We start from the raw sequence: 12,389 nt of genomic DNA on the forward strand, positions 1-12,389 counted from the left end.
CGTGTGCCATTCACTCCCCTCATTACAGGTATTTGTAAGTGCCCAGAGTGCGGGCTCAGGAGCCCAGAGTCCTGGCTGGACTCTAAGCAGTGAATAGCTTTTGCAAAGAGCTACTATGCCAAAACTAGCTTGGGGATGGAAATTTAAGGTATGTAGACACAAAAGACATTTGTAAATGATGAAGTTCCAAACAATGTTAAGAGATATTATGGACAGACTTGTGTCCCCCCAAAATTCATATGTTGAGCCCTGACCCCCAATATGACTGTATTTGGAGACAGGGCTTATAAGGAGGTAATAAAGGTTAAACAAGGTCTAAGGATGGGGCCTGACCGGACAGGACCTGTGTCCCGACTGAAAGAGGAAGAGATGTGAGCCCTCTGCACGCAGAGCAGAGCCGTGTGAGGATGCAGAGAATGCGGCCATCTCCAAGCCTGGAAGAGAGGCCTCACGGGAAACTGTCCTTGCTGGCACCTTGGTCTTGGACTTCCAGCCACAGAACTGTGAGAAAACTAGTTTCTTTTGTTTAAGCTGCCCAGTCTGCAGGTCTGCAGTCCGTAGTCCTTTGTTATGCCTGCCCGAGCCAACCAACACAGGGGCTCACGTTTCCACAGCAAGCTGATCTTGGGGAAGCTGTGCACCTCGGTTCTCTCTTCGAGGAAGTGGGGTAATGTTGGTGTTGACCTCATAGGACTGAGCATGACAGCAGCGGGCCGGACGAGCCCAGTGCGGGGTCTCGCAGAGTGAGCGCCCGCACGTGTTTGCTGCTGCTACATTTGTTGCTCCTGTTCAAGTTCTGAAAGGATGCACTTCGAATGGAGGGGCGATCCGGGCGCCAGGATGGAGCAGTGGGGGAGGCTGGGGACACAAGGAGGGCCTGTCTGTTAGGTGCACACAGGCACCCAGAGAGCCCTGAGCCTGCCCACACCTTGCCTCACGTCTGTCCCAGTTTCTTACTGTTATTCTGCCACCGTAGCATCTACCCTGCATTCCCAGCCAGTCCTCACCTTCCCCAAATGGCCTTCAGATTGGTGGCAGCAGCCGCAGTCCGGGGCCAGCCCAGCCCCACCTCCCTCCTTCCGGCCCCTCTACTGCTCACCAGTGTCAGAGCCAGTGGGCAGCCCTGCTGGGCAGAGGCCTTTGTGATGGGCTGGCCTCGCCCAGCTCTCACCTCTGCACAGAGTGAGGGAGGTGGCCCGGCTCCGCAGACTGACCCCACAAAATCACCTTGGAGGTTAGGGCCCTCTGCCTCTCCCCACAGCAAGCCTGGCCGCCCCTGTGCTGCCATCCAGCCCTTCAGAGCCCGTGCCTCCGGGCGGCCTGTCCCTGCAGAGGGCAGCCTCTGTGATGCCTCCTTCACACTCTGCTCAGATTTGTCCTCCCTGGGCGTGTCGGGCACACAGCCCTCGGCCTCCTTCCTTGCAGTCCCCTGCACCTCTTCACTATGTCCTTGTGCTACGTTAGGTTGGATATTTTTGCCTCTCCAACTGTGAATTCCCCAAGGGAGGGGGCTCTGTCCTTTCATCTCTGGGTTCCAGCTCATTGCTGTGACATCGTAGACACCTGCCTTAGGTGGCCCGTGCACCCCGGCCCGCAGAAGCAACCTTGAAACGAGGAGTCAAGTGCAAGTAGGGGGGATGATCCCAGAAAACACTGGTAGAAGAGTGAGGCGGCGAGACAGGGAAAGGAAGGCAGCCAGGGAAGTCTCATTGTCAAGCAGTCACCACCATGGGCACCTAGAGCGCAGCCCTGTCGGGACATCTGGGAGCCTCAGAGAGATCCCACCTGGAGGGAATGCCAATCCCGACTCCCGTCAATCCTCCCACCAATCCACAGGGTGCCTGGCCCCCAGGCCCGACGCACAGTCCAGCGAGATGGGCCGGGCGGCTCTGATGGGCAGAGAAAGCCCTCTTTGGAATCACCGTCCCCCAACATTAAGAAGTCAGGCAGGTGTGCCCGGAGCTGGGGGGCTGTGGTCGGGGCAGCGGCGGTCGCCTCTGCAGCACGAGGAAGACATGTGCTGGTCACAGGAACAAGTGAATGGCTGCCACGTGGAGAGCGAGCGTGATGTCCCGGCACCGACTGGGGCTCAAGGTGCTTTCTGTGCATTGTTGCTAACCCTCAGGGCAAGCCTGCGAGGGGAACTTCCGCACGCCTGCTTCGTGGATGAGAAAACTGAAGTGCCAAAGAGTTCCTCCACTTGCCCGGGGTCACAGCCTTGAGTGGGATTCAGACTGTTCTGACTGAGTCTAAAGACAACACCTTCCGTTGAATCAGGCTGCCTCTCTCAAACAAATGAATCGGTGAATAAATGAATAAATGAGTGCTTAACAAGGAAGATTGGCAACAGGTGTTAGCTCAGGGCCAATTTTCCTCACCAAAAAAAAAAGGGAGATGCTCTGATTAATCCAGTGTTTCAGTTAAAAGATGACTGCTCTAGGGCTTATCTGCTTTTTGATTTTAAATTTATCATATCTAATTTATATATGAAACAGTAAAATTCCAAGGAATGAAATTTGATCTCTGATGATGATGAAGATGGTTCAGGATCACTGGGGGCTGCCCCTCACCGTCCCCCCTTGGCATGCTGGGTAATCTGGGGCTGGCTCAGCGCCCACCGCCCCAGCCTGTCTTACCCGTGTACTTCACTCACACACGTGGAGAAGTGGGCCGTTGGTGTTGTTTATCCTGCCAAATCAACGACCACATGCCGGATCTCTGCAGGGAACTGACAGAGACTCAGTGATGGCGGAGGCGGAACTGGGGGGGGCCCTGAGGTGGGGCAGGCTGCAGCAGGCCACCTCTGCCCAGCCGGACCACGGCCTTGTGCGTCCTGGCTGTGCACTGCCAGGAGGGAAAGCAGCGCTGCTCTGGGAACTCTCCTGCCATTTGCAAAACGGTGAGCGTGAACAAAAATGTTCCTGTGGTAATGGACACAGCACAGACATTTCACTAGGGTGTCCAGCACACACTTACCTCCATCACGTCACGGAACTGGCAAGGCAGCCTGGAGGCAGGCAGAGAGGGCACTGCCACTACCCTTTTCCAGTGAGGAAACGGGCTTGCCCGCCAGGGAGTGGCTGGCTGCGCTGGACTCACAAGGCAAAGGACACCTGTCTCTGTTAGAGTCTTCCCTACTGCAGACCCAGGAGCCTTCTGCACCCCAAAGTGCTTAACTACCAGCGACGGGTCCTGTTTTTAATTAATCAAACCCAAGAGGGGGGCTGTGGGAACCTCAGGTGCTCTTGTCTTTGTTGACTTTCATGAGGAGGACTTATAGCACCCGCGGAGAGCCGCAGACTCGGGATTCGCCTCTGTGAAGCTGCTGGCTCTTCCTCCAGGGAGGGATGTCAGGAGCAACTGGGCCAGCTTCCAGGACACAGCCGACCGGAGACACAGGAGGGAGCAGCCCTGCGGAGGAGGACAGCACGTGTGCACCAGCTGCTGACCCAGCGCTGGCCAGACCGTCAGGGGTAGGACAGCACCCGGGCTCTGGGAGATGAGCGCAGTGATCCAGACCCTGAAGGGCCTGAGATGACTAAGCCTGTTGCTAAAAATAGTCACGCAGGTTTTGCTGACTTCACTTTGAGGAGCAACTGGCAAAGGGTAGAAGAGATTTATAGCCAGTCACTCCCCAGGCCCTGCAGGGGGCCTGTGTCCTTGATGCAAACCATTCCCTCCCCAGGCCTCCCAAAGGCCTGAGAGGCCCAGGCCATGTCAGTGCTTGGAGACCAGCAGTGTATCAAAAAGATGAAGCAGCACCAGCCCGGTGGCACAGTGGTTAAGTTTGTGCACTCCGCTTCAGTGGCCCAGGGTTCACAGGTTTGGATCCTGGACACAGACCTACACACCACTCATTAAGCCACGCTGTGGCGGCATCCTACATAAAACAGAGGAAGATTAGCAACAGATGCTAGCTCAAAGCCAATCTTCCTCACAAAAGAAAAAAAAAAGAAAGAAAAAAAGGATGAAGGAATGCCAAACAGGGTTACAAAACTTGTGGTACATTTTAAAGGTTAACGTGTCTGATATTGTGATTTCTAATAAGAAATATATATTTGATCTTCCTCCCTGTCTCTGGCACAGAGCTCCTAAAACCCTTGGAATTTCCTAAGTGATGAGAGAGATAAAGGTGTCTCTTTGTTACATCAATGAGGTGACTTTTGGAAAGCACCTGGGGATACAGGCTGGTTGTCAGGGGAACCAACCGCATGATTGGAGGGTTGAACTTTCAGTCCCACCCCCTGACCTCCAGGGAGGGGAGAGGGGCTGGAGGTTGGATCAGTCACCACTGGCCAATGATTTAGTCAGTCGTGCTGTGTAATGAAGCCTCCATAAAGATGGTGTTCCAAGAGCTTGCAGGTTGGTGAGCACATGGCGATTTGGGGAGAGTGGTGCCCAGAGAGCATGGAAGCCCTCTGAAAGACCTTTCCCCAGACCTTGCCTTAAGCATCTCTTCCACCTGGCTGTTTCCGAGTTATGTCCTTTTGTAATAAACCAGTAATCTAGTGATTAAACAGATTTCCTGAGTTCTGAGTTCTGTAGGTTGCTCTGGAAAATTAATCAAACCCAAGAAGGGGGATGTGGGAACCTCTGATGTACAGCTGACGGATCAGAAGCACAGGGGACATCCTGGGCTGGGGACTGGTGTCTGAAGTGGGGGCAGTCTTGCAGGATTGAGCCCTTAACCTGTGAGATCCGATGCTATTTCTGGGCAGAGAGTGTCAGAGTTGAGTTGAATTGTAGCACATCAGCTGGTGTGTAAGAATTGCTTGTTGGTTTGGGAACCCGCCCCCCCCCCACACACACACTCTAATTGGGTACAGAACCTTTTAACATTAAACACATTAATGCTTAAAATATAATGTAGCAATTTTGCCAGGATTAAATTATTGCAAGATTTATTAAAAATTCTAAGTCATTGTGTACTATGTGGTGGAAGTGTTACTGCACAAAGGGCACAATCTACTCGCTTCAAGAGAAAAACCAATCTGTCAAAAGGCAAGATGGTGGCAGAGAAAGGACTTTTATTAAGCAACGAGCTAGCTAATCAGAAGATGGTGTACTAACATCCCAAAGAATCATCTTAAGGGGAATACAGAAGCTTGAAGCAGTTATGTAGGGCCAGTGGGCTACAGAGGAGGGGTTCAGGAATGTTGACCATCTGCTACCATAGACCGGGGGATGCCGCGCCAGACCTTTCCGCTGTCATTGATGATGGATGCCAGGATAGGATTGCCATCTGTGGGTCATCACATTCCTAAGGAACTCAAAAGAAGAGAGTTATTGTCTCATCACAGCGAAGCAGGGGTCATAAATCATGATGCATGCACTTTCCTTTATGTTTCAGTTATTTATTGTCCAGCCTATGTGCAAGCCAGAGTATGTCTAGCTGGGTTAGTTACTCAGAGGGCACCAATAGTTACAACGAGGCTCCCTTCCCACAGTACGGCTTCCCTTATGCCAAACTTGTGTTCAGCTAGCATCAAAAAGGTACAGATTCAAATTGTATAAGTGCGTCTTTTTCCTTCTGGCTCTAAGTGACATCTCAGCCTTCTGAATTACCTCATTTGCTGCTGACATTAAAAGTCTGTGCTTGGGAGAGCTTCAGCTGGGAAGATGAAAAAGGTCTGGAGATGAACGGTGGTGATGGTCACACAACAATGTGAATGTACTTAATACCACTAAACTGTGTACTTGAAAGTCGTTGAGATGGTAACTTTTAGGTTATGTGTACTTTACCACAATTTTTTTAAAAGTCTATGCTTGGAGCCTTTCATCAATGGGCAGGGCCAAAGGCACAGCGGCTTCCCTAGGACGGGCCTTGAACAGCCTCACCTCCTTTGCAACTGGGTCCCCTGCTTCTGCATTTCGTGTAAGAAAAATCTGAATTGGGGTTAGTGCTCTGGAGCCCGGGCAGCACCCCAGCTTTCCCACTGCCTCCCCTCCATATCGAAGCACATTTTATTTTATTTAAAAACTCTTTTCCTTTATTTCTTTTTTTTTTTTTTTTAAAGATTTTATTTTTCTCCCCAAAGCTCCCCGGTACATAGTTGTATATTTCGTTGTGGGTCCTTCTAGCTGTGGCATGTGGGACGCTGCCTCAGCGTGGTCTGATGAGCAGTGCCATGTCCGCGCCCAGGATTCGAACCAACGAAACACTGGGCCGCCTGCAGCGGAGCGCGCGAACTTAACCACTCGGCCACGGGGCCAGCCCCTCTTTTCCTTTATTTCTTATTTATATTAAAATGTTGGCAATATATTAATTTTATTTAGATTATGTGTATCAGTTGGTATTATGTTCTATGAAGCTTGTTAGAGGATATTAAAAGGGTGATATAAAATATTTATTATATAAAATGAAGGTATTGGAATGGGTAGGGTTGAGAATCATTGATTTATCTCTTCCTATAGTGTTTGATATTTTGGATGCCACAAAAATTTATGGTTTTCTTATAAACTATGGCTGGAGGAATACCCATCTATTACTGTAGCAGTCAGGATGAGCTGTTGTCAACAAACAATCCTGAACTCTCAGCAGCTCATAGCAGCAAAGGTTTCTTTTTCGCTCCTGCCACCCATCCACTGCAGGCCGGCAGAGAGTGTCCATCCATTGTAACCACTCAGGCTTCCAAGCTGGCAGAGCAGCAGCCTCTCAAATATTGCTGGTCACTTTGTCAGATACGGAAAAGGATCTCAGTTGGCCGTTAAATGCTGCGGTCCAGAAGTGAAGCCCTTCACTTCTCCTCACACATCACTTGCCAAAATCAGTCATGTGACTCCATCTGCCTACAAGAGGACCAGGAAGTCGAGTTTTTCCACATGTCTAGAAGGCAAGGAGAACTGGGTATTGGTTCTATATGCCTCCCACTGGTCACTCTTAATTAGTTCCTTAGGATACGTTTTTATAAGTAGGATCACCAAATCAAATTCTCTTCATTCCTATTGAGAAAAAGCTTTTCAGAAAGGTTTGATATATAATTATTCTGTAGCCTTATCACCAGAGTATTCATGTATACCTTGACATATTGTCTGCAAATAGTGATAATTTGGTCCCTGCCTTTGCAATATTTGTACTTATTCCCTGCTGTAGTGCATTGGCCAAAACTTCTTATACAATTAAAAAACAGTGGTGACATCAAGCAATGATGTTCCTCATCTGAATGCAAATATATTTACTCATTCAGCCTTGACAACGAGCAGTGCATGGGATCCTCTTATGCACGGCGTTTCATCTTCTCTAACTCACTCGAGGCATCGCTATAATGATTGTTCCCTCTCTTCCCTGCATCATAACATTTTTCTCTTTCTATTGAAACATTTCCCCCAGCATACAGCATGTTGTACCCCACTCTGCAAACTCTGGAAGAGCTGTCATACTTGCTTTTCCAGTGTCTCCTCCCATTCTCTTTGGAACTCACTCTAGTCAGGCTTTTGCCCTGACTACTCCTCCAAAACAGCTCACATCGAGGCCACCAATGACCTCCATGTTGACAAATCCAGGGGTCAGTCTTCAGTTCTATCTTACACAGCATTTAGCTCCTCCTTAAAGACCCTTTCTGCACATGGCTTCCAGGACATCACTTGCTTGGTCCTCCTCCTAACTCTTGGCGACTCCTTCTCATTCACCTTGCTGGCTTCTCCCCATCTCCCCAGTCTCAAAGTATTGGCAATGCCCCAGGGCATGCCCATAGTCTGCACCTCTCCTCTACCTGTACCTACTCCCTAGCCAACCTCATCCAGGGTCATGGCCTTAAATACCATCAATGGTGATGATGCCCAAATCTACATCTTCAGCATGGACCTCTCTCCTTAATTCCATCTGTATAATCTGTCTTCTTGACATCTCTACATGAATGCTTAGTAGGCATTTCAAATTTCACACATCCAAAACCAGCCCACTCAATTTTCCTGCTCAACTTCGTTCTATCGTCTTCTCCATCTCATTAAATGGCACTTATAGTCTTCCAGTTGCTCAAGCCAAATATCTTGATATTATTCTCAACTCTTTTCTTTCTCTCATACCACACACCCAATCCATCAGCAAATATTATTAGTTCTAGTTTCAAAAAATGTCCAGAAAAATTCATCCCCATCACTTCCACCACTACCACCTTGTTCTCTCACCTGAATTAGAGAAACAGCCTCCTAACGGTGTCCTTGATTCTGTACACGCCCCCTATGGTCTAATTTCTGCACTTAAACATTGATTCAGATACTTCTTTTCTTAAAACCATCTGTATCAGTTAGCTTTTGCTAGATAAAAATCCACCCCAAAACTGTGTGGTGGGAAACAACAATCATTTATTTACCTCATGATTCTCTGGGTCGATAATTTGGGCAGAGCCCAGTCGAGTGGCTCTTCTGCTGGTCTAAATGGGGACTTCCTCATGCACCTGCAGTCAGCTGCTTGCCACGTAGGTGGGTGTGCCTCTGGGGCCTGGTAATGTTGAACCACACGTCTCTTATCCTCCACCAGGCTTGCTTGGGCTTGTTCACAGGGTGGGAGGTGGTTCCAGCACAGCGAGAGCGAAAGCTGTGCATCTGCTTAAGGCCAAGGCTTGGACCCAGCATGGACATCTGCCACGTGCTATTGGTCAAAGCAAGTCACAAAGCCTGTGCAAATTCAAAAGACTTAGAAATAAACTCCATTTCTTGATGAAAACAGCTACAAAGGATTGTGGCCATTTTTATAATCCACCGCACATTGAGTGGCATCGCACCTCATTCCTGTCTCCCTTCAGATCTCTGCTCAAATCCCAACTTATCAGAAAGACCTTCCCTCCCCACACCACTCTCACCCCCAGACAGCACTCCCTGTTCCTCCACTGCTGTATTTTTCTCCAAACAATTATCACTACGTGACACATACTATACTGGCTTACTGGTTGGTTTTCCTCCACTAGAATGTATGCTTTACAAGAGCAGAAACCTTTTCTCCTGGAACAGTGCCTGGCACACAGTAGGTGCCCAATGTATATCTGTGGAATAAATAAAGAGATGGGTAAACGACTGACTTAGCTATTGATTCCATGTGATAATAATAATGGTGATAGAATTGACTAAATTGAGCACTGATGTCTCACACAAACGTGCTGAACACTTCATACTTGTGTTTGTCAACTCTCACAATGGTCCTAGGAAGTAAGGACTATGATGTTTCCATTCCATAGGTGCAAAAAACTGAGGATCAGAAACATTAAGGACTTATCCAAAGTCGCACAGTTAGTAGGTGGTGGACCTAGGATTTGAAGACAGGTACATAGAAACAACATGTTATTGTCAGTGGAGGTGATTCTGTTTTCTTCAGTTGTCCTTGCATTACTTGGATGCACATGATTTGGTCATAATGAATTATTCTCTATATACAGTTGAATTCAATTTATGAGTATTTTATTGAAGATGTTGAAGATCTTGCCATTTGTGTGTTTAATCTAGTTTGGGTTTTGTACTATCTTTGTCAAGTCTGGGCAATGCAGATGTGATTGTTCTGTAGAAAGAATTAGAAAGCTTTTCATCTTTTTCTATGTTCTACAACACAGATATGGAAGTTATCTGTTTCTTCACAGTTACAGAAAAACTTTCCTGGTCTGAGCTGAGGGCCTTTGTTGGAAGTTAACGCTGCCCACTGGTCCTCTGCTCCCCCTGCGTCTGGGTGCATAGCAACTGAACCTCCCACCCACTGGGCTGAGTGGGCTCTGTGGCTGGCCTGGGCCAGTTGGTTGGAAGCAGAAGCCACGCGCCATTTCCAGTGAAGAGCATCTAAGTGCTGACACAAGCCTCTGCAGGGTGTCTCTCCCTCTGCCACGGTGGGTGTCGATGCCCTGGAACAAGGAACCCTGGACCGAGCCCCAGCAGTCTGCCATGGACTGCAGCATAAGCAAGAAACAAGCTGGTCGAGCTGCTAAGCCGGCCAAACCTGAAAGATACAAAAGGGAACTCTTTGGTGGCTTTTCCATGTTTTCCCAAAAGTTAGTGAATCTGGTCAGGTTCTTGACTATCTCTTTTTTTTTTTTAATTTTTATTGAGTTAATGATAGGTTACAATCTTGTGAAATTTCAGTTGTACATTACTGTTTGTCAGTCGTGTTGTAGGTGCACCCCTTCACCCTTTGTGCCCCCCCCCACCCCCCCTTTCCCCTGGTAGCCACTAATCTGTTCTCTTTGTCCACATGTTTAAATTCCTCATGTGAGTGGAGTCATACAGAGATTGTCCTTCTCTATCTGGCTTATTTCACTTAACATAATTCCCTCAAGGTCCATCCATGTTGTTGCAAATGGGACGATTTTGTTCTTTTTTACAGATGAGTAGTATTCCATTGTGTATATATACCACATCTTCTTTATCCAATCATCAGTTGATGGGCATTTATGTTGCTTCCACGTCTTTCCTATTGTGCATAATGCTGCAATGAACATTGGGGTGTGTGGGACTTTTGGAATTGCTGACTTCAAGCACTTTGGATAGATACCCTATAGTGGGATAGCTGGATCGTATAGTAGTTCTATTTTTAATTTTTTGAGGAATCTCCATACTGTTTTCCATAGTGGCTACACCGGTTTGCATTCCCACCAGCAGTGTATGAGGGTTTCTTTTTCTCCACAACCTCTCCAACATTTGTTACTATTAGTTTTAGTTATTTTTGTCATTCCAATGGGTGTAAGGTGATATCTTAGTGTAGTTTTGATTTGCATTTCCCTGATTATCAGCGATGATGAGCATCTTTTCATGCGCCTATTGGCCATCCGTATATCTTCTTTGGAGAAATGTCTGTTCATGTCTCCTGTCCATTTTTTGATTGGGTAGTTTGATTTTTTGTTGTTGAGTTGTGTGAGTTCTTTATATACTATGGATATTAAGCCTTTGTCAGATGTATGACTTGCAAATATTTTTTCCCAGTTAGTCGGTTGTTTTTTTGTTTCAATCCTGTCTTCCCTTGCCTTGAAGAAGCTCTTTAGTCTGATGAAGTCCCATTTGTTTATTCTTTCTGTTGTTTCCCTTGTCTGAGAAGACATGGTGTCCAAAAAGATCCTTTTAATACTGATGTCAAAGAGTGTACTGCCTACATTTTCTTTTAGAAGCCTTATGGTTTCAGGTCTCACCTTTAGGTCTTTGATCCATTTTGAGTTTATTTTAGTGAATGGTGAAAAAGAATGGTCAACTTTCATTGTTTTACATGTGGCTTTCCAGTTTTCCCAGCACCATTTGTTGAAAAGACTTTCTTTTCTCCATTGTATGCCCTCAGCTCCTTTGTCGAAGATTAGCTGTCCATAGAAGTGTGGTTTTATTTCTGGGCTTTCAATTCTGTTCCATTGATCTGTGCAGCTGTTTTTGTACCAGTACCATGCTGTTTTGATTACTGTAGCTTTGTAGTATGTTTTGAGGTCAGGGATTGTGATGCCTCCAGCTGTGTTCTTTTTTCTCAGGATTGCATTAGCAATTCGGGGTCTTTTGTTGCCCCATATGAATTTGAGGATTCTTTGTTCTATTTCTGTAAAGAATGTCATTGGGATTCTGATTGGGATGGTGTTGAATCTGTAGATTGCTTTAGGTAGAATAGACATTTTAACTATGTTTATTCTTCCAATCCAAGTGCATGGAATGTCTTTCCATCTCTTTATGTCATCATCCATTTCTTTCAGGAAAGCCTTGTAATTTTCGTCATATAGGTCTTTCACTTCCTTAGTTAAACTCACCCCGAGGTATTTTATTCTTTTTGTTGCAATTGTGAATGGTATTGTGTTCTTGAGTTCTTTTTCTGTTAGTTCGTTATTAGAGTATAGAAATGCTACTGATTTATGTAAATTGATCTTATACCCTGCAACTTTGCTGTAGTTGTTGATTACTTCTAAAAGTCTTCCAATGGATTCTTTGAGGTTTTCTATATATAAGATCATGTCGTCTGCAAACAGCAAGAGTTTCACTTCTTCCCTCCCTATTTGGATTCCTTTTATTCCTTTCTCTTGCCTAATTGCTCTGGCCAAAACCTCCAGTACTGTGTTAAATAAGAGTGGTGATAGAGGGCATCCTTGTCTCATTCCTGTTTTCAGGAGGATGGCGCTCAGTTTTTGGCCATTGAGTATGATGTTGGCTGTGGGTTTGTCATATATGGCCCTTATTATGTTGAGGTAATTCCCTTCTATCCCCATTTTTTTCAGAGTTTTTATCATAAATGGCTGTTGGATCTTGTCAAATGCTTTCTCTGCATTTATTGAGATGATCATGTGGTTTTTATTCCTCATTTTGTTGATGTGGTGTATCATGTTGATTGATTTGCAGATGTTGAACCATCCCTGTATCCCTGGTATGAATCCTGCTTATCATGATCTATGATCCTTTTGATGAATTGCTGAATTCCGGCTGCCAAAATTTTGTTTAGAATTTTGGCA

The sequence above is a fragment of the Equus caballus genome, chromosome 16, assembly GCF_041296265.1.
Source record: "Equus caballus isolate H_3958 breed thoroughbred chromosome 16, TB-T2T, whole genome shotgun sequence".
NCBI lineage: Eukaryota > Metazoa > Chordata > Mammalia > Perissodactyla > Equidae > Equus > Equus caballus.